We start from the raw sequence: 19,534 nt of genomic DNA on the forward strand, positions 1-19,534 counted from the left end.
GTTGGAGGAGTGAAAGTGAGCTCAAGGCAATAACCTGAAAGAATTATTTGTCTCACCCACCTGTCTGTGGTGATTGAGTTCCAGACAGGTAGGAACTGTTGTAATCTTCCCCCGACCGGAGTGGAATGGTCTGGGGGGATGGAAGGGAAGTCACTGTTTGGGAGTAGAGGCGTTGCGATTGTTGTTGCCTCTGCCTCTGCCCTTATTATTTCCTCTATACCCTCCTCTATAGTATCCCTTACTGGGTGAGGTTTGGTTGGCCTGTTTGTAAGTAGAGGAGGTGTTGTCAGCTTGGAAGACTTTTGATGCACCCCTATAGGAGGAGCGACGAAAGGAAGGTCTGTGGGCTTGTGTTTGCAAAGCGCCCATTGATTTTGCCTTATCTGTGTCTTTTTTCATTTTTTCTAGCGCACTATCTACATTTGGATCGAAAAGATGTTGTTGGTCAAATGGCTGGTTTAGTATACTGGCTTGTACCTCTGGTTTGAATCCCGAGATTCTTAGCCATGCATGCCTACACAACAGTACCCCTTTATTTACTGCTCTAGATGCTGTATCTGCAGTGTCTAGTGCGCATCTTATGGAGGTGTTAGTTATAACCTTGCCCTCTTGTATTAAATCAGCAGCCCTAGCCTTATATTGTTCTGGCAGCTGTTGCATGATAGACTCTAGCTCATCATCTTGCTAACAGAGCTTGAGTGTTAGCAATCCTCCATATATTAGCACCTTGAGATAGTGTACGCTTCCCTGAGGCATCTAGAAGCTTTGATTCTTTGCCAGGGGGTGGAGCATCCCCTGTTGACTGCGAATTGGCTCTCTTTCTCGCATTTGACACTACCAGCGAATCTAGTGGCAACTGTCCCTTAACCGCATCGCTGCTAGAGCGATTCCCCTGCTGTGCTGGACAGCAATAAAAACGGGTGTGGTCGTAACGAGCTCAGCTCGTCATGAGCACAGGAGCACTGTACTGCATGACGAGCTAAGCTCGTCATGAGCATGGAAGGGGTTAATGTATGCTGGATCAGAGGGAGCCGCTTTATATTTCTTTTCCAGTCTGGGGTTTACTTACCCTGGCCTTGACTGGATCTTTAAATATTTCTGGTGCATTTCTTACCACTCCATTCAGTATTGGCAGTGTGGTAGTGGTTTTATGTGATGTTAACAGTGTATCCATAAGAAAATCCCCTTCTATTGGATCTGTATGCAGGTCTACTCCATGGAAAGTAGCTGCTCTATGGATGAGCTGTGTGAACCCAATGGTGTCATCTGGTGGAGATGGTCTAGATGGGTATGCCTCGTCTTGGGGTAGATCTGGTGCACTGTAATCTTCCCATGGGTCACCTGATGACACAGCCATATCATCGGGGTCATCCATTTGTTGAAAACTGTGTTGAGAGTTTGTATCCCCATAATCGTCATCCTGTGGTATTATACTATGTGTACTAACTGGTGAGTGTGCAGGAGAAATATCTAGTATTTCTACTTGTGGTGAAGGAGGTCTTGTGGGTAAAGTCTGAATATGCTTCTTTGGAGGAACAGGAGATATTTTAGGACAGTCCATTTTCCTCTTTTCAGGCACTGTATATATTTGTCCAGTTTGTGGGTGAATTTTCAGAGTCTTTTGCCTTGCATCAGGCTGGAAAAGCTCTTCTACAGGTAAATCTTTCTTCGGCGTCGATTTATGTTCTTTGGAGCCGTCATATTTAGTTTTTACAGTGTCTATTATCTTTGGAACGGGTCTTGCTTTCGATTCCGAAGATTTATCTTGCTTTTTTCTTGGATCTACACTTTTTTGATCCAAAGCTTTGGCTGCCGAGTGTTTAGACTCGTCCGTTCTTGGTGGCGAAATGTGTTTCGTTATGGAAACCGCTTTCGGGTCTGACTTTTTAGGTACCGAAGTAGCGAATATGCTACTTACCAGTATGCATCTGTTCTTGGCATGTAGGGCTGCTGACATTCATATCTTTTGCATAGATTGCCGCCTAGTGTTGGGTCCGGATGATTGCACATTGTTGTCCTGGAAGAGTCTTTGAAGTATCACGAGATAGGTGGCTCCTCCCCTGGACTACAGTGCGCATGGGCATCGACTCCATCCCCAGATTGTTTTTAGCCATTGTGGCAAAGATTGAGTGTAACACTGAGTGATGACCATGCTAAGAGTAATTGTAAGTGCTGTAGCCGCTACAGGCGCCGGGGAGGAGGGCGGGCGATATGAATGTCAGCAGCCCTACATGCCAAGAACAGATGCATACTGGTAAGTAGCATATTCGGTTCGAGGCATGTGGGCTGCTGAATTCATATCTTTTGCATAGAATACATAGCAGTCCCTCCATTAGCGGCGGCCGCCTGTGCCAGCTGCAGCAGTTTGAAAAGTGTTTTTAGAACAGCCTGCCCTACAGCTGCCTGCTGTTTGGAGTGCACATCTACACAGTAGTGTTTTGTAAATGTGTGTGTGGTAGACCATGTGGCTGCTCTACAAATGTCTCCTAAAGGAATATTTCCAAGGAAAGCCATGGAGGCCCCCAACTTGCGGGTGGAGTGTGCCCTTGGGGGGATTGTTAAAGTGTGCTTTGCTTTTTGATAGCAAATTTGAATACACTTAACGATCCACCTGGCTATACCTGCTTTGGAAATGGGGTTGCCTTTGTGTTGTGCTGAAAAGGCAACAGAGTTGTTTCGTCTTCCTAAAATCTTTGGTCCTATCAATGTAATACATTAAAGCTCTTTTGACGTCAAGAGTGTGGAGCATTCTCTCCGCCACCGACTCAGGATTTTGGAAGAACACAGGCAGTTCAATAGTCTGATTGATATGGAACTGTGAAACCACCTTTGGAAGAAATTTAGGGTTAGTGCGCAGCACCACCCGGTTGGAGTAAATTTGTATGAATGGCTCTTGGATAGTTAGTGCCTGGAGTTCACTAACTCGTCGCAGTGATGTAATCGCTATCAGGAAAGCCACTTTCCATGTCAAGAACTGAATTTCGCATGAATGTAGAGGCTCAAATGGTGGACCCATCAGTTGGGTGAGGACCACATTAAGGTTCCATTCAGGAGCTGGTGGGGTCCGGGGAGGAATGACTCGCTTGCGTCCTTCCAGAAAGGCTTTAATGGCAGGCACTCTGAAAAGTGAGAGATGCTGCCTGTTTTGGAGATAAGCCGCTATGACGGATAAATGTATCCGAATGGAAGCATATGCCAGATTGCATTTGTAAAGATGTAACAGATAACAAATGATGTTGTGCGTAGACGCGTCAAGCGGGTTGATGTTGTGGTCTGCACAATAAATGACAAACCGCTTCCATTTTGCCCCATAGCATGCTCTGGTGGTGGGCTTTCTTGCCTCCCGTATGATATCCATGCAGTCGGGAGGCAAGTTGAGGTAGCCAAATTCTAAGACCTCAGGAGCCAGATCGTCAGGTTGAGCTGTTGCGGATCTGGGTGCTGAATGTCGCCATGGCTCTGCGTCAAAAGCCTGGGAGTGAGGCGCAGCCTTTGATGCGGTACCACGGAAAGTTCTAGAAACGTGGTGTACCATGGTTGGCGTGCCCACATTGGAGCAACCAGGATGAGCGTCATCGAGTGTTGCTTCAGCTTGCGTGCCACCAGCGGTATTAGAGGCGCTGGGGGAAAAGCGTACGCAAATTTGCCTGACCAGTTCATCCATATTGCATTGCCCTGCGACTGTGGGTGCGGGAACCTGGCGGCAAAGCTTTGGCATTTGACGTTTTCCTTTGTGGCAAACAGGTCTATCTCTGGATGACCCCACTGCTGGAAGTACGGGTGGAGTACTGATGGATGTATCTCCCACTCGTGCATTTGGTGGCTGTGCCTGCTGAGCAGGTCCGCCATCTGATTGTCCTTGCCTGGGAGGTGTTCCGCCATGAGGAAGATGTTCCTTTGAATGGCCCACTTCCACATGCTCTGAGCCAGATGAGACAACTGTGGAGAGTGTGTACCTCCCTGCTTCTGAATGTAGTACATGGCCGTTATGTTGTCCGTCCGGATCAACACGACCTTGTTGCACAGATGTACCTTGAATGCCTTCATTGCCATGAAGATTGCCATCAGCTCTAGGAGGTTGATGTGCATCTTCTTTTGCTGCGCTGTCCATAGTCCCTGCACCGTGTAGTGGAGTACATGCGCTCCCCAACCCTGGAGAGATGCGTCCGTCGTTAGGATGATCTGTGGCACAGGCTCCTGGAACGGTCGTCCTTTGCAAAGGTTGTGTGGATTCCACCAATGCAGAGAGTTGTATGCACGACCGGTTACCAACACTAGGTCTCTCAACTGTCCGTGAGCCTGAGTCCACTGATGTGCTAAGCACTCTTGAAGCGGACGCATATGTAGTCTCGCATGCGGGACTATGAAGATGCAGGAGGCCATCATGCCTATCAACTGCATGAACACTCGTGCCGGAAGCGAGTGTTGCGGTCTGAATTTCTGTATCAGCAATTGAATGCTGTTGATCCTCACTGAATTTGGCTGTGCTTTGGCTGCGAGAGTGTTTATTGTCGCGCCCAGATACTGCCGTACGTGGGCGGGCTGAAGGTGTGACTTTGGGTAATTCAGTGAGAATCCCAGATCGTGAAGAAGGTGAATGGTGTGGGACATGTTGGTGGCGCACTGCTGGGCCGACTTTGCTTGGACAAGCCAGTCGTCCAGATAAGGGTAGACGTGAACGTGTTGTCTTCTGAGGTGTGCAGCCACTGTCGCTAGGCACTTTGTGAACACCCTGGGCGCTGTTGTCACTCCGAAAGGGAGGACATTGAATTGGTAATGCTGATTCTGAATGGTGAATCTGAGGTATTTTCTGTGTGACGGATGTAGCGGAATGTGAAAATATGCATCCTTTAGATCTAATGTGGCGAGGAAATCTCCCTGATTGAGCAACGGAAGAACCTACTGCAGTGTTAGCATGTGAAAGTGTTCTGATAGAATGTACTGGTTTAGGGGTCTGAGGTCCGGTATGGGTCTGAGGGACACGTCCTTTTTCGGGATTAAGAAGTACAGGGAGTACACTCCTGTGCCTCTTTCTTCCACCGGCACGAGCTCGATTGACCCTTTTTGCGGCATGACTAGTACCTCCTGCTGCAATAAGTGCAAATGCTCTGTGGACATAGGACAGTGTTTTGGGGGTATGTTGGGTGGAGTGGATGTTAACTCCAGACAATAACCGTACTGGATAAGCTTTATGACCCACCTGTCTGTGGTGATGGATTTCCAGACCGGCAGGAACTGTTGGAGTCTCCCCCGACCGGTGTTGTATGGTCGGGGGGCAGTGACAAGGCGTCACTGTTTGTTGGCGGCGGAGGATCGGGAGCTGTTATTTCCACGACCTCTGCCTTTGGCGCTGTTTCCGCAATAGCCACCTCTACTTTGTTTGATGTACGTGGTTTGCGCGCCACCCTTATTGTACTGTGTTTGCTGGGACATCTGGCCTCTGGAAACACCTCTATTGCCTGAGCGACAAAAAGAACCACCCCTGAACTGCTGCGACTGGAGAGCCCTAATAGACTTCGCAGTTTCAGTGTCCTTTTTGATTTTTTCTAGGGTGGTGTCCACCTCAGGTCCAAATAAGTGATCAGGGTTTACAGGCTGATTTAGGATGGTGGTTTGTATCTCCGGCTTGAACCCGGAGATTCTCAGCCAGGCCTGTCGCCGTAACATCACACTGGTATTAATGGCCCTGGCAGCGGTGTCTGCTGCGTCCAGTGCGCACTTAATAGAAGCATTTGAGATGAGTTTTCCTTCCTGTATGAGCATCTCTGCTGCCTCTTTATATTCATCTGGCAAGTGTTGTAACAGGGTCTCAAGTGTATCGTAATGTGCCCTGTCATATCTGGCTAAGAGTGCCTGAGTGTTTGAAATGCGCCAGATATTGGCCGCTTGAGCCACCACCCTTTTCCCTGATGCTTCTAGCACTTTAGATTCCTTGTCAGGGGGAGGAGCATCACCAGTAGTTTGTGAGGAGTTGGCCCTCTTCCGGGCATTGGAAACAACCAGAGAGTCCAACGGCAACTGACCCTTGATGTAGGTAGGGTCCCCAGGCGCCGGCTTGTACTTCTTCTCAATTCTGGGGTTTATAACCCTGGCCCTTGTGGGCTCTTTAAAAATGTCTCCAGCATGTTTTAAGACACCTTTTAGCATTGGCAGAGTCTTTACGGTCCTCTCAGAGGTGGAAAAGGTGTCAAACAAAAAATCCACCTCAATAGGGTCACCATGGAGCTGGACATCATGATTTTTGGCTGCCCTTTCAATAGGCGCATTAAATGCCGCTGAGTCCTCAGTAGGCGATGTTTTCACGTTATACACCCGAGTGTCTGGGGCAGTTTGTGGATCTCCTGGGTCAGCAGCATCTGCCCATGTGTCATGTTGATCCTCAGGATCAGTGTCGGCAGGGTAGTTGTACTCATCATAGTCACCTTCCCCAGCCTCCACATCTGAGTAAGTGGGCGAGATAGGAGCAGTGTCCTGTCCACGTGGAGCTATCAGTTCGACAAGAACGGGTGAAGCCGTGGAATCCTTCTTCTTCTTCAATGGAATTGTGTAGGACTCCATAGGCTGTGCCGGGGCGATCTTTCGTTTGTAAATAGAAAGTTTACCCGTGTCGGCGGCGTCGATGAATTGTTCCGACTGCTCCTCAAGCAGGGGTTGTCGATGCTTTGTGCCCACAACCGCAGGTGTAGGCTTTGGCCCCGTGGACACCTTCATGGACGCCTCGACGACCGTCTTAGGTGCGAAGGCCTTCGGCACCACTTTTGGTGGCAGCGTAAACTGAATGGGCGCCGGCGACTTTTGAGGTTTGGTGGCAGGCTTCGGCGTGGAAGTATCCTTGGGACCGACAGCGGAAGCTTTCTCCGTAATGCGTTTCAACGATTCCGACACCTGCTTCGAGAAGGAGGCGGATGGCTGCGTCGACTCGACTGGTTCCTTCGAGCCACCGCCAGGCGTGGACTCGAGGGTTGTATTGCTTTTGGCCTTGTCCGGCCGACGCGCAGGATCGACAACTTTTTGAGCTCCGAGTCCTTTGTTTGTGTCGACGGCCCTTGGTGCTGATTTCTTTGGGTCGACGACCTGGACCAGTGTTTTCGGGGTCCCAGTCTTCGGCTCGACACCCTTTAGCGACCTCACCGGGTCGATAACCTTTTTAAGCTTTGTCGGCGCCGATAGGCCAGAAGACTTCGAGCCGACCAAAGCAACACGCACTTTCGGTTTCGATGGCGCCTCTAGTGCTTTTGGTTGTGTAGACACCGAAGCTTTCTCTTTCGGTTTCGATTTCACCATTTGTGGCTCGTTAGAAGTGTCCGAAGCCGGGCCTGGAGGCGAGGCTGTAGAACCCAGTGTAAGATCTTGGGTAAGGCCATGTGGCGATCCCTCGACCTGAGCCGTATGAAGTGTTTCGACGGTTGGGCATAGCTCCTCGCTTGAGCTATCTTCCATGGCCCCATAGGCCCCATCGTCGTCTCCTACCTCGTCGACGACTTCTTCAGTATCGAGCATTTCAACATCAGCGTCGCAGCTGGAGTCGATCTCCGCTGCTGGATTGGACATTGGCTCTTGATCTTCCTGCTAGTCTGCCTCTTCTTCCTCGGTATCAAAAATGTTCACCGGGTCAGGTGCCGTCTGCTGGGCCTCCTGGCGCGCTGCGCGCCTAAGTCGAATCGTCTTCTTGGAGCGGAAACGAGAACAAGCCATACAGTTGGCTTCATCGTGATCCGGCGACAGGCACTTGTTGCACACCGGATGGACGTCGATGTGAGGATACTTCGAGTTGCACACGGGGCACCTTTTGAACGGGCTCCGTTTCATGATGGTTCGTCGAATAAGGCCTCTGTGGTCGACCGGGCCTTCAGCACCAAAGAGCCACGCGACTCCTCTGGATGTCCGACTCGGGAACTGAGCTGAAACAGAACTGGGCACCGTTCGCAAGACAATACCGACGATATAGTAAAGGCCTTTGGGCCAAAAAGAAAGGTTTCTATTGATTCCGAACTTGAGTGGTCAAATAAGCATCTGAACCCAATGGTGGAAAAAAACAATCTGGGGATGGAGTCGATGCCCATGCGCACTGTAGTCCAGGGGAGGAGCCACCTATCTTGTGATACTTCGAAGACTCTTCCAGGACAACAATGTGCAATCATCCGGACCCAACACTAGGCGGCAGTCTATGCAAAAGATATGAATTCAGCAGCCTACATGCCTCAAACTTTTTGTTTCGGTAACCCTTGGAACCTCTTTCAGTGCCGAACTTGGTTTCGGAACGTCTCTTGGTGCCGAACTTGGTTTCGGTTTCAGTTCGGTAACCCTCGGTATCGAAGGGTGTCTTGGTGCCGGTGCTGACTTTGGCTTAAGCACTTTCTGTTTTTCGGGACCGACGGTTTGACTCGAGCCCGAGTCGACCGGAGGCTTTTTACCACTCTTCGCTGCCGAGCCCGAAGGCGGGGCGTCGAAAGTTTTTGATCGGTGTGCACCCGGACCCGAAGGTGGGGGGGAAGCGAAGCCTGTCCCGGAATGGGGAGGTGAACAGGGTCGACGCTCTTACTCACGACCTGTTGACCAGCTGGAAGAAGATCATCATCTTCGGATCGATTCCAAGCTCCGGAAGCGGACTCTTCTGCCTCGGAAGCGACGTCTTCTTGCTGTTCTTCGACGTCTACCTCGCCCAGTGCCTCGTCTATGATGAGGTCTGGTGTCGACGATGATGACTGCTCCATAGCTCTTCGAGCTCGACGGTCCCTGATAGTCTTCTTGGACCGGAACGAAGCGCAGGCCTCACAGTCTCGACTCTCGTGCTCTGGAGACAAGCACAAGTTGCAAACCTCATGCAGGTCGGTGTGGGGTAACTTGTGTCCACACTGAGGGCACTTCTTGAACGGTGTTCTTTCCATGAGCCAAAGGCCCAATGGCGCAGTTGGGCCCAAAGGCCCGACGATCGCTGCAATGGAGAAGTGGATCCTCTCTTCGACGCAGGCAACCGGAATCAGTGTCGAAGACGATCTTGATGTTGTAGATTGATTTATGGATTCGAAAAGAGATCGGTAACGGGACCGAACGATGAACACATCCAAGCCCGATGGCGGAGAAAAACAATCTGAGGATGGAGTAGATGCCCATGCGCACTACGGTATAAGGGAGGAGTCACCCAGCAGACAAAGACTCTTCCAAGACAACAACAAAGTGTAATCGACCCGGGCCCACCACCAGATGGTGATCTAATGCAAAAGTGTGTGGTCTGCAGCCCATATGCCTCGAACATAAGGTTCTTCAATGGTTAATGCATGAACTTCACGAACTCTTCTTAAGGAAGTTAGAGCTACAAGGAAAGCTACGCTCCAGGAAATGAACTGCAGAGGACAGGAATGCAGTGTTTCAAAAGGTGTAGACATTAATTGTGTGAGCACCACATTTACGTTCCACAATGGGACTGGAGATGTACATGGCTGGATTACCCTCTTTAACCTTTCCATAAAAAAATTGATGACTGGGATTAAAAAAAAAGAGACTGATGTTTGCGATTTTGCAGATAAGCTGCAATTGCTGCTAGATGCAACCTTATGGAAGTGTATGCTAAATGTGACTTTTGGAGGTGTAGCAAGTTGCACTGTAGTTGCAAAAGGGTCTGTGTCTTGAGCCATGCAATGGTGTACACACCATTTCCATGTGGCTGTATAATATGCTCTTGTTGTTGGACGCTTTGCTTCCTTACGAATGTCCATGCATTCTGAAAGCAACTGTAAATATCCAAACTCAATGAGATCAGGAGCCAAATTGATAGGCTGAGTTGTTTGGGATTTGGGTGCCTGACCCTGCCCGCCCTTGCTGTGACTAAGAAGGTCTGGTATGTTGGGAAGTTTCTCATGATGTACTAGGGACAGCTCTAAAATTGTTGTGAACCAGCGCAGAAGTGCCCAGGTTAAAGCCATGAGAATCTTCTTGAGTGACATTTGCCTGAGTTTCCTGACCAGATATGGAATGAGTGGGAGAGGTGGAAAAGCAGATGCAAATTTCCCTGACCAGTTCATCCAGAGAGCATTGCCCCTGGACTGTGGATGTGGGTGCCTGGAGGGGAAGCCACGGCATTTTGCGTTTTCTATAATTGGCGAATAAGTCTATTTCTGGTGTTCCGCGCGCTCAAAGTACTTGTATAGGACTTGTAGGTGGAGTTCCCACTCATGAATTTGTTGTTGCATCCTGCTTAGTAATTTCGCTGCTGATTTCTTCACTCCTGGAAGATATTCGGGTAGGAGGTGAATGTGGTGAGGAAAAGCGAAGCGCCAAATGGCCTGGACTATTTGAGACAACATTATCGAGTGTGTTCCTCATTGTTGCCGACTGAACGAAATTACAGTCATATTGTCTGTGTGTCGAAGAACATTCTTTCCTGCTATGTTGGTGAGGGATGGTTTGAGAGCCATCTGTAGGGCTATGAGCTGTAGGACATTAATGTGGAAGGTTGGTTGGTAAACAGTTCATTGTCCCTAAACTGTGATGTCCTCCATATGTGCGCCCCATCCAATGAGTGACGCATTTGTTGTAATAGTCACTTGTGGGATTTCGTCCAGGAATGATTTGTCCTTCGTGGTGTTGTGTACGTTCTAGTACTTTGAAGATTGGTGGACCCTGGGAGAAACCAACACTAGATCTTCCAAATTGCTCTCCGTTTGTGACCACTTAAATTCTACACACTCTTGTAATGGGCGCATGCCTAGTCTGGCATGTGGGACTGTTGCCATACAAGAGTCCATCTTACCCAGAAGGCACATCACTGCTCTGTTAGGGGACGATGTGGCTGAAACAGAGAAAGTTGGTTCTGAAGATTGAGACCTCTCTGCAAATTGAGATGCGCTTTGGCAGAGTTCAAAATGAGAATCGCTCTCAGATATGGGTGTATCTGAAGAGGTTGTAAGTGGTATTTTGTGGCATGTATTGTGAATCCATGTTTGTGTAACTGATTGATGGTGGTCTGTGTGTCTTGCAAGCACCTCTGTTTGCGGGAACTCTTGATTGCCCAATCGTCTATGTATGGGAATACATGAATGTAATGGGCTGCTACCATAGCTAGACAGTCTATGAAAAACCTTGGGGCTGTTGTAACCCTGAAAGGTAGTACTTTGAACTGGTAATGACAACTACTTACCACAAACCGGAGGTACCGGCAATGTGCAGGGTGAATTGGTATATACAAATGTGCATCCGTCAGATCTAGTGCTGTCATGAAGTGGATGTTTTTGTAGTGGTATCGCATATTGTAGTGTCACCAAGTAACAATGTTCTGATCAGATGTGTAGGTTGAGCAGTCATAGATCCAGTATTTGTCTTAGTGTCCCATCTTTTGTGGGTATTAAAAAATATAGGGAGTACACCCACTGGCCTTTGTGTCTGTGTGGTACAGGCTCTATGGCCCCCTTTTGTAGCAGAGCTATCACATCTTCCCTGAGAAGGTGTACATCCTGAGGGGTGTTTGCAAGGAGGAATGTTTGGTGGGTGGCTTTTTAGTTCTAGGTAATACCCCTCGCGGATAATATCCAGCACCGACTGATCCGATATTACCTCTGGCCACAACTGGTGAAACTTTTGTAGCTGTCCCCAGACAGGTGTTGCATGATCGGGGGGACATGGAAGGCAAGTCACTGCTTAGAGGCAGAGGTTCCCATTGCGGGTGTTCCTCGTTGTTTAAACCCTTCCCGATAATAGCTTTTGCCAGTTTTCTGATGGTATTGTTGCTGCTGTTTCTGGTAATTTTGGGAGTCAGGAGCAGTGTTTTTGGAATCTCCTCTTCCCTGATACCTCCAAAAGGAATTTTGCTTTGGTGCAGCAGACTGGAAGGCTCCCATAGACATAGCAGCCTCAGTGTCTTTTTGATTCATTTTCTAGTTGGGATTCCTCCTTTGGACCGAATAGCTGTTCCCCATGAAATAGGATATTAAGTAAATGTATGCTTATATTAGACACTTGTCCCCCCTCTGCAACTAGTGTCCCTCCACCCCCTTTTTCTGTTCTGTTTTTTTTTTCATATTTATATAGTGCAAACTCGACCCGAAGGTATTGGAGCGCTTTACATGAGCACCGTATTTACATTAACCATTCAGGCACAGGTAGATTAAGTGATTTCCCCAGAATCAAAGGATGTGGACGCGACCCAGAGGCTCGAACCCTGGTTTCCAACACCAAAGTCGGCAGTCTAGCATACGGACCACATCCTCTCCCCTGTTTAGTGAGATGCTGTATAAGATCTTCAATCTCATTCCATGTTGCCCTGTTGTATCTGGATAGGAGACCTACTGGAAAGCAATGTACCAGTGATTGGCGTGCCCAGTTGCTACCCTCTTCCTTGCCACATCTATACGTGTACTTTCCTTATCTGGAGGTGGCACTTCTCCAGTGGAGTGCGAAGCTGCTCTCTTTCTGGCGGTTGTCACAGCCAGTGAATCAGCTGTTGGATGTCCCCTAAAATAAAGAGGGTTATTGGAGGACGGTTTGTACTTTCTCTCTACATGTGGAGTGATGACTCAGGTCTTGTATAGGGTCTTAAAAAAGTTCTGTAAAGACTTTCAGCTTGGACCCTATCATTGGGAGATATTCCACTGTGGACTCTGGTTAAGAGAGTGTCTCCACTAGGTAGTCTGTTTCCTCCTCTGTGTCGTGCATTTGTACCTTGTGGTATTCAGCTGCTCAACAACTCTGTGGTAAGATGATGTATCGTCTGGGGAAGATGCCTTTTATGGTTGTGGCGGGGTTGAAGTGAGGGCACGGAGACTGGATCTTGCTAGGTAAGGTTTTATTTTAGTATATGTCCTTTTACTCCTGGAGGTGAGTCTTTATCGGGAAAAGGCTGCGGGATCCATGGTGACCGGTTCCCCCCCTTCTGGGCGTCTTCCTTTGCTTTGCTCGTGTCTCGGGGATGGTTCTCTTCCACCTCGTCCCGGCAGAGCATGCGGAGACAAAACAATTCAGGAAGTCAGGACATTGTCCTCTGTGTTCAAAATGCCCGTGGGGTCCCAGGGAGTGAGAGGTACACCGCTGTTCCAGTGATACGTACAACGTCTAATTTACAGGGATGGAGTGAGGAGCAGTAGTGAGGAAAGCGTGGCTTGGGGAAAAGGAATAGCGGGATGACGGGAAAGGGTATTTACATGGTAGTCAGAGGTGAGCAAAGTCGGGTATGTACTAGCGAGACGGGTTTCCCCGCCTCCCCACCCAACCTGAAACCCGTTAACGTACCTGCTGAAGCCACACTCCTCCTGGAGCGTGGCCTGGCGGCTCGTGGGGACGTTGGCCTCCTGGCGCTCCAACACTCTCGCCCAAGCAGCTAGTCTCGCGGTACAGCAATGCTTCTCCTTGCGCCTCCTGGATTCCACTCGCCTCCTAGCTCCGGTGCTCTTCAGACTCTCTTCCTACTCCACTCGACACGTCAAACTCCTCCGGGGTGATGTTACACACCAAACCACCTTCTTCCTCCTTTTTGGCCAATCCGACCATGGGCGCGTCATTCGGGGGCGGACCTAACTCTTCAGCACTGTACGCCCAGTTAAAGGAGCCGAGTCCTAATTCTTTCTCTTGCGTCGGCCATAGATATTGCTTGTCGACTCTCCATTCGTTCTGGTTAGGGGGGAGAGAGGGGGCAACATCAGGATCCACAGTCCACCAGTCTAGGGTAGGAGGTCCCTTAGGTCCCCGTTCGTCCACCCTGTTACAATGGTATTGGGGGTTCTATGTTTGTGTCTGGCAGCACTATGTCAGCCATCTCTGGGGTCTGGGCTATGTGGGGGCTTTTCTTGTGAGTCTGAATCATGGGTATAGTGAGTGACTCCCTGCCTTTTCCTCTAATGATTGCATAGAAGATGGTGATAAGGGCTGTGGAGATGTATTAAAGTCCAGTAGCATAGGGCTTGTGGCGTTATGCTCTGTGTTTGCCTTTTTTAGAATTGGCTGAGATATGTCAGTGTCCTGCCTTTTCCTCTTTTGTGATTTTTCTGGCAAAAGTTCAACTCTTGTTTGTAGACTGTTATTTGGTGTTTTTTCTGCATTATTTCATGAAGGTTTTCAAAAACATTACCTTCTGTCTCAGAAGCCTCAGTGTTTTGGCTGGTGTGTCCTTTCAGTGTGTTTCTTGATTGCCTTGGTGCAGGTGTGTGGTCTGGGTGTCATAGCGGTCAATGCCATAGCCTTCTACAGGACCTAAGTGAGGTTGTGCTCCGATACATTCTACAAAGTCGATGAGCATCTTGGCTCTGATAAGGAGTGTGTCGACAACGTATGCTTACTCATCTCCATTGGTTTTGTCGGTGCCAGAGGATGTATATGGGGTGGGTCTGGAGTACTCATGGTCCTTGGCGATGTCTTCATCTTGGGACCGACCACACTGGTTTCTGTTCTTGTGTTGTGTCCATGACCAGCAAGGCAGAATCTTCTTCTTCCTTTTGCTAACTGAAATCATCGGAGTCGACATAGTGCAGACTGGCAACAATTGCACCTTCTGTCGCATCACCTTCTTCTTCATCTCCAATTGACAAAAGTTGTTGCTCTTGTGGTGAACATTCTGCTTCCGCCACCATCTCCATATTATGGGCTAGCCAGCAGTCTTATCTGCTCCGAAGTGTCTTTTTGTTTTTGAACAGGCTGCAAGCTGCGCAGTCCTGTTCCTTATGTTCCGGCAACGGGCAGAGTTTGGAGACTGTTTGTACACATATTTAGCCCCGCTTTGAGGGCATTTACGGAAGAGACTTTATTTACCCTCCATTACCCAGAGCCAAACATTCTAAGCAGGTCCTGAAAGGGAGTTTATGTTAATGAAGTCAACAATGCAGTCTTATGGCCTCTGAAGAACCCCTATCCGCTAGTCGCTGATGATTCGTCAAACTCGAGTCCGAGGATTTGAAGCAGATACGAACCGTTAGGCGTCCATAAGCCATGAAGGCGTTGAAGCTGCATGGTGCTTGTTGGAAATGGCCCTTTTTGCAGGGTTATCCCCTAACTTTTTGCTTCTTCCTCCTATTTTTTCCTGACCTGTGTTTGCTGGGGTATCCATGATTGGCATATTTGATTTACCAGTAGCTCCCTAGTAAAGGGCAGTAAGTGTGCCAGGGCTGGTAAATCAAATGCTACTAGTAGGCTTGCAGCACAGATTGTGCCACCCACATGAGAAGCCCAAAAAGATGTCTCAGGCTTGCCACCGCGGTGCCTGTGCGCAGTTTGTTAACTGCCATGTCTGCTTGGCAGTGCACCCACTTGCCAGGCCCTAACCTTCCATTTTCTTACATATAGGGCATCCTTTCGGTAGGCCCAAGGTACCCCTCCTGGGCAGGGTGCGGTGCAGTGTATGTGAAAGGTAGGCCATGTACTGGTGTGTGTAACATGTTCTGATAGTGAAATACTGCCAATTTCGGTTTTCACTATTGATAGGCTATCTTGCCCCTTAGGACAGAATGGGGACAGCTCTGTAACATTTTACAAGCACATATTCCCATAGGGATAAGATAGAAAAATGGAGTTTGGTATCCCTGAACACAGAATTTAATAACACCGCGGAGCCTCCAAACAAAACTGCCGAAAATTGGAGAAATAATGGCACAACGAACAGACACCGGAGAACCAAGCAGCAGCCAAGAAGGCCATGCACCAACATCATCACCTTATCAGATCCGTTAAAAAGACCTCCTTCAAGGACTGTCTCTACAACAACGCACACAAAAGAGAAAGCTCTTCAACATTGTGAAGGAACTCTCCAACCCCAGCTCAAACGATATCCCACCATCGCAAGACCTGTGCAACTCCCGTGCCGCCTCCGTCCACCACAAGATCGCAGACATCCACGACCGCTTCGACAAGCAGACCACCACGGCAGCCAGTGAAACCTCGGACCCCACGGCCACCACCCACAGCAACCCCCTACTCACATGGCCTAACATCAACAACGACAACACCATCAAAATCATGAGGACCATCAACTCCGGCTCCCCCTCAGACCCATGCCCTCACCACATCTTCAACAAAGCCAGCGCCACCATCGCACCCCACCTCCGCAAGGCCATCAACATCTCCTTCGAGACCGCGATCTTCCCAGTGAGCCGAAATCAACGCCTTGCTCAAGAACCCCAAGGCAGACCAGAGGGACCTCAAGAACTTCCGGCCCATCTCCCTGCTCCCGTTCCTGGCGAAGGTCATCGAGAAGACAGTCAACAAACAGCTGACCCACTACCTCGAGGAGATCATCATCCTGGACTCGCCCCAGTCCGGGTTCCGCAGCAACTACAGCACTTAGACAGCCCTCATCACCGCCACCGATGACATCAGGGCCCTGCTGCACAACGGCAAGACCGCGGCCCTCATCCTCCTGGACCCCTCAGCTGCTTTTGACACGGTCTGCCACCGCACTCGATGCACCTGCCTCCACGACGCAGGAATTTGCGGCAAAGCAATGGACTGGACCTCCTCCTTCCTCTCCAACAGAACACAGAGCGTCCGCCTCCCCCCCTTCCGATCCAAAGCCTCCAAGATCATCTGCAGCGTACCCCAAGGATCATCCCGCAGCCCGACCCTGTTCAACATCTACATGGCACAGCTCGCCCGACTGCACATCCTCAACATCCTCTCCTACGCCGACGACACACAGCTGATCCTCTACCACACCAAAGACCCTCGCACAGCCAAAACCAACCTCCACAAAGGATTGAAAGCCGTCGCTGAATGGATGAAGAACCCCCGTCTGAAACTGAACACGGACAAGACGGAGGTCCTCATCCACGGCTCCACCTCCTCAGCCTGGGATGACTTATGGTGGCTGACTGCCCAGGGTGAAGCACCGACACCCACCGACCACACACACAACCTAGGATTCATCCTCGACTCAACGCTCTCCATGACCAAGCAAGTCAACGCCATCTCATCCTCCTGTTTCAACACCCTCCACATGCTCCGAAAGATCTACAGGTGGATCCACACAGACACAAGAAGAACGGTCACCAAGGCCTTCGTCAGGAGCAGGCTTGACTACGGAAACGCCCTCTACCAGCGGCCCCGACCAAACTGCTGAAACGATTGCAACGCATACAGAACGACTCCGCACGCCTGATCCTTGACATCCCTCGCCACATCCCTCCCACCTGAGAGGCCTGCACTAGCTTCCAGTCAACAGGAGGATCACATTCAAGCTCCTCACCCACGCACACAAGGCACTCCACAACACCGGACCAACATACCTCAACAGACGACTCACCTTCTACACCCCAAACCGCCAGCTTCGCTCCGCCGACCTCGCCCTCGCCACCGTCCCCCGCATCCGAAGAACGACCACCGGCGGCAGATCATTCTCCTACCTCGCCGCCAAGTCCTGGAACGCCCTCCCCATCCTCCTACGGCAGACCGAAGACCTACTGACCTTCATTCAGGAGGCTACTCAAGACCTGGCACTTTGAGTAGCAGCACCCCTTGCCCCCCCCCCCCCCCGAGCGCCTTGAGACCCTTACGGGTGAGTACAGCACTCTATAAATGCCTTGATTGATTAATAACACATATTTTATAAAAGATGTTTTTTAAATAGTGTGTTTGAAAATACCACTTTTAGAGAGCGGCTATTTCCTTGTTCAACCATCCTGTGCGCCTCTGCCTGTTTGTGGATTGACTGTCTGGCTTTGGAGAGACAGGGGCTGGGGAGGTGCAATGGTTCCAGGAGTCTGGATGAGTCAGCGCTAGGCTGAATCGGCCTGATCTGCATTTGGAGTGGTAGGAGGAGCAGCACGTGTACCTGAATAGGACTGTGCCTGCCTACCACAATGCTGGCTACTCCCCCCTTGTGGTGGGTCTCGAGTCAAGGCTCACACTCACAATGGATGTTGTTGTGCACTTGCAGAGTGCCACCCAGAACTGGTTTGAACTGGTCTCAGAGCCCCTTGCACAAAGAGAACAAAGGCATTTTGGGGTATAAGTATTGGACCTAAAACCCCTGATCTTTAGCTCATTCTAGGAATTAAAGAGGAACCTTTGCCAATGAGAAGAGCTGGAGAGACTGAGGAGAAGTACTACCCTTGCTGTGTGTCTGGGATTGGCCTGCAGTTGCTGTTTTTGCCAAGGAAAGGAGAAGGACTTTGCTGTGTGCTGTGTCCCCTGCTTGAAGGAGAACTCCAAGGGGCTGAAGTGTGCTGGCCTCCTGTTCTGAAGTCTCAGGAACACAAAGCCTTCACCCCCAGCTCCACTGAACTTCGCTGCTGTGAGTTCTAGCCTGCCAAGAGGTGTCCATATCAGTTTTGGACCTCTAGAGGTGGCTGCTGCTGTTTGGGAGCCGGAAGAAAGAAGAAACTCAAAGGACTACAGAAATCAACGCATCGAGGGATCGTGACTGAAGAGGACCGACGCTGCGCGACGCTGCCACATCGATCGCCGCCACATCCTGGATTTCCACGCATCCTACCTGTGGGACAAGTTCTTCCAACGCATCGCCCACGAACCAGAACTGCCACGAAGAATCAGCGCATCACTCCCCATACAGACCGGATTCGATGCAACTCGTCCTCTGAGTGTCGCAGAACTGGGGCATCGCCTCCCCAGGTCTTAGGAGAGTCGCATCTCTTTGTTTTCAGACTCTGCGGCTATTTGGCTTTTGGAACTTTGACGCATCAACAGGTACTTTGGTGAAAGGGCTCACATCCATAGTTTTCTATGGTACAAGTTCTTGAAACCCTTTTGAAAGTCATATTTTTAACTGTGTATGTTGGATCTTTGTCATTTAGATCTTGTTTAGTTTAGTTAAAGAGACTTTATTTTTCTAAACTGGTGTAGTGTCCTTTTTTGGTGTTTTCACTGTGTTACCGTGAGTGTTAAGACAAATACTTTACACATTGCCTTTGGGATAAGCCTGTCTGCTACGGGAGTGAGCAGGGGAGTGAGTGTGCATCCCCCTTACCCCGACTAGAAGCAAGCAAGGGTCTCTATTTGGACAAAGGTGCCTACCTCTGCCAACTAGAGACCCCCATTTCCAAGAGTGCTCCTGCGTCATCCGTACTAACCTGATGGTGGGAAAAATCTATCTGACAAAAAAGCCATTGGACATGTGCCTTCCCTCGAGGAGGTGGAGACAACATCACACCAGCAGTAAAAAAACTCCTTCAAGAAAAAACTTGCAAAGTCCACGCCCAACGCTAGATGGCAGGCATGTGTATGGGCAGCCGACACATGCTACGAATACCAAAATTACATCCTAGGAATTAAAAAACAAAACAAATGGAGCAATCGACCAAAAGAAACATTCAAACTTGTTATGCAATATTTGAAGAAAATTGGCGTTTTGAAGCCTTCTGACGGTGAAATACACTATGAGCACCAGCTGCAAAGGAGTAATTAAATCAACTCATTTAATAAACGGAGACGGAGAGGAGTTTGCAAGACTACAGTAAATTATGGGCTATAAAAATCACTTTGTCTTGTTGGTTTCTAGTAGCTGGCTTCTATATGCCACAAGCGCACATTTGTGTAAGCATATAAATTACATTTTTTTAATGCAGCAATAATAAAGTCTATGATATTCAACTACAGGAAAAGC

General features: G+C 49.4%; 1 protein-coding gene across 1 annotated transcript in view; it reads right to left on the minus strand.

Moving 5' to 3' along the window:
• The window catches only part of DENND4C (DENN domain containing 4C), a 1,285,018-nt gene that overhangs the window by 237,754 nt on the left and 1,027,730 nt on the right, over positions 1–19,534 (minus strand). The gene's annotated exons all lie outside the window — the stretch shown is intronic.

The sequence above is a fragment of the Lissotriton helveticus genome, chromosome 2_1, assembly GCF_964261635.1.
Source record: "Lissotriton helveticus chromosome 2_1, aLisHel1.1, whole genome shotgun sequence".
NCBI lineage: Eukaryota > Metazoa > Chordata > Amphibia > Caudata > Salamandridae > Lissotriton > Lissotriton helveticus.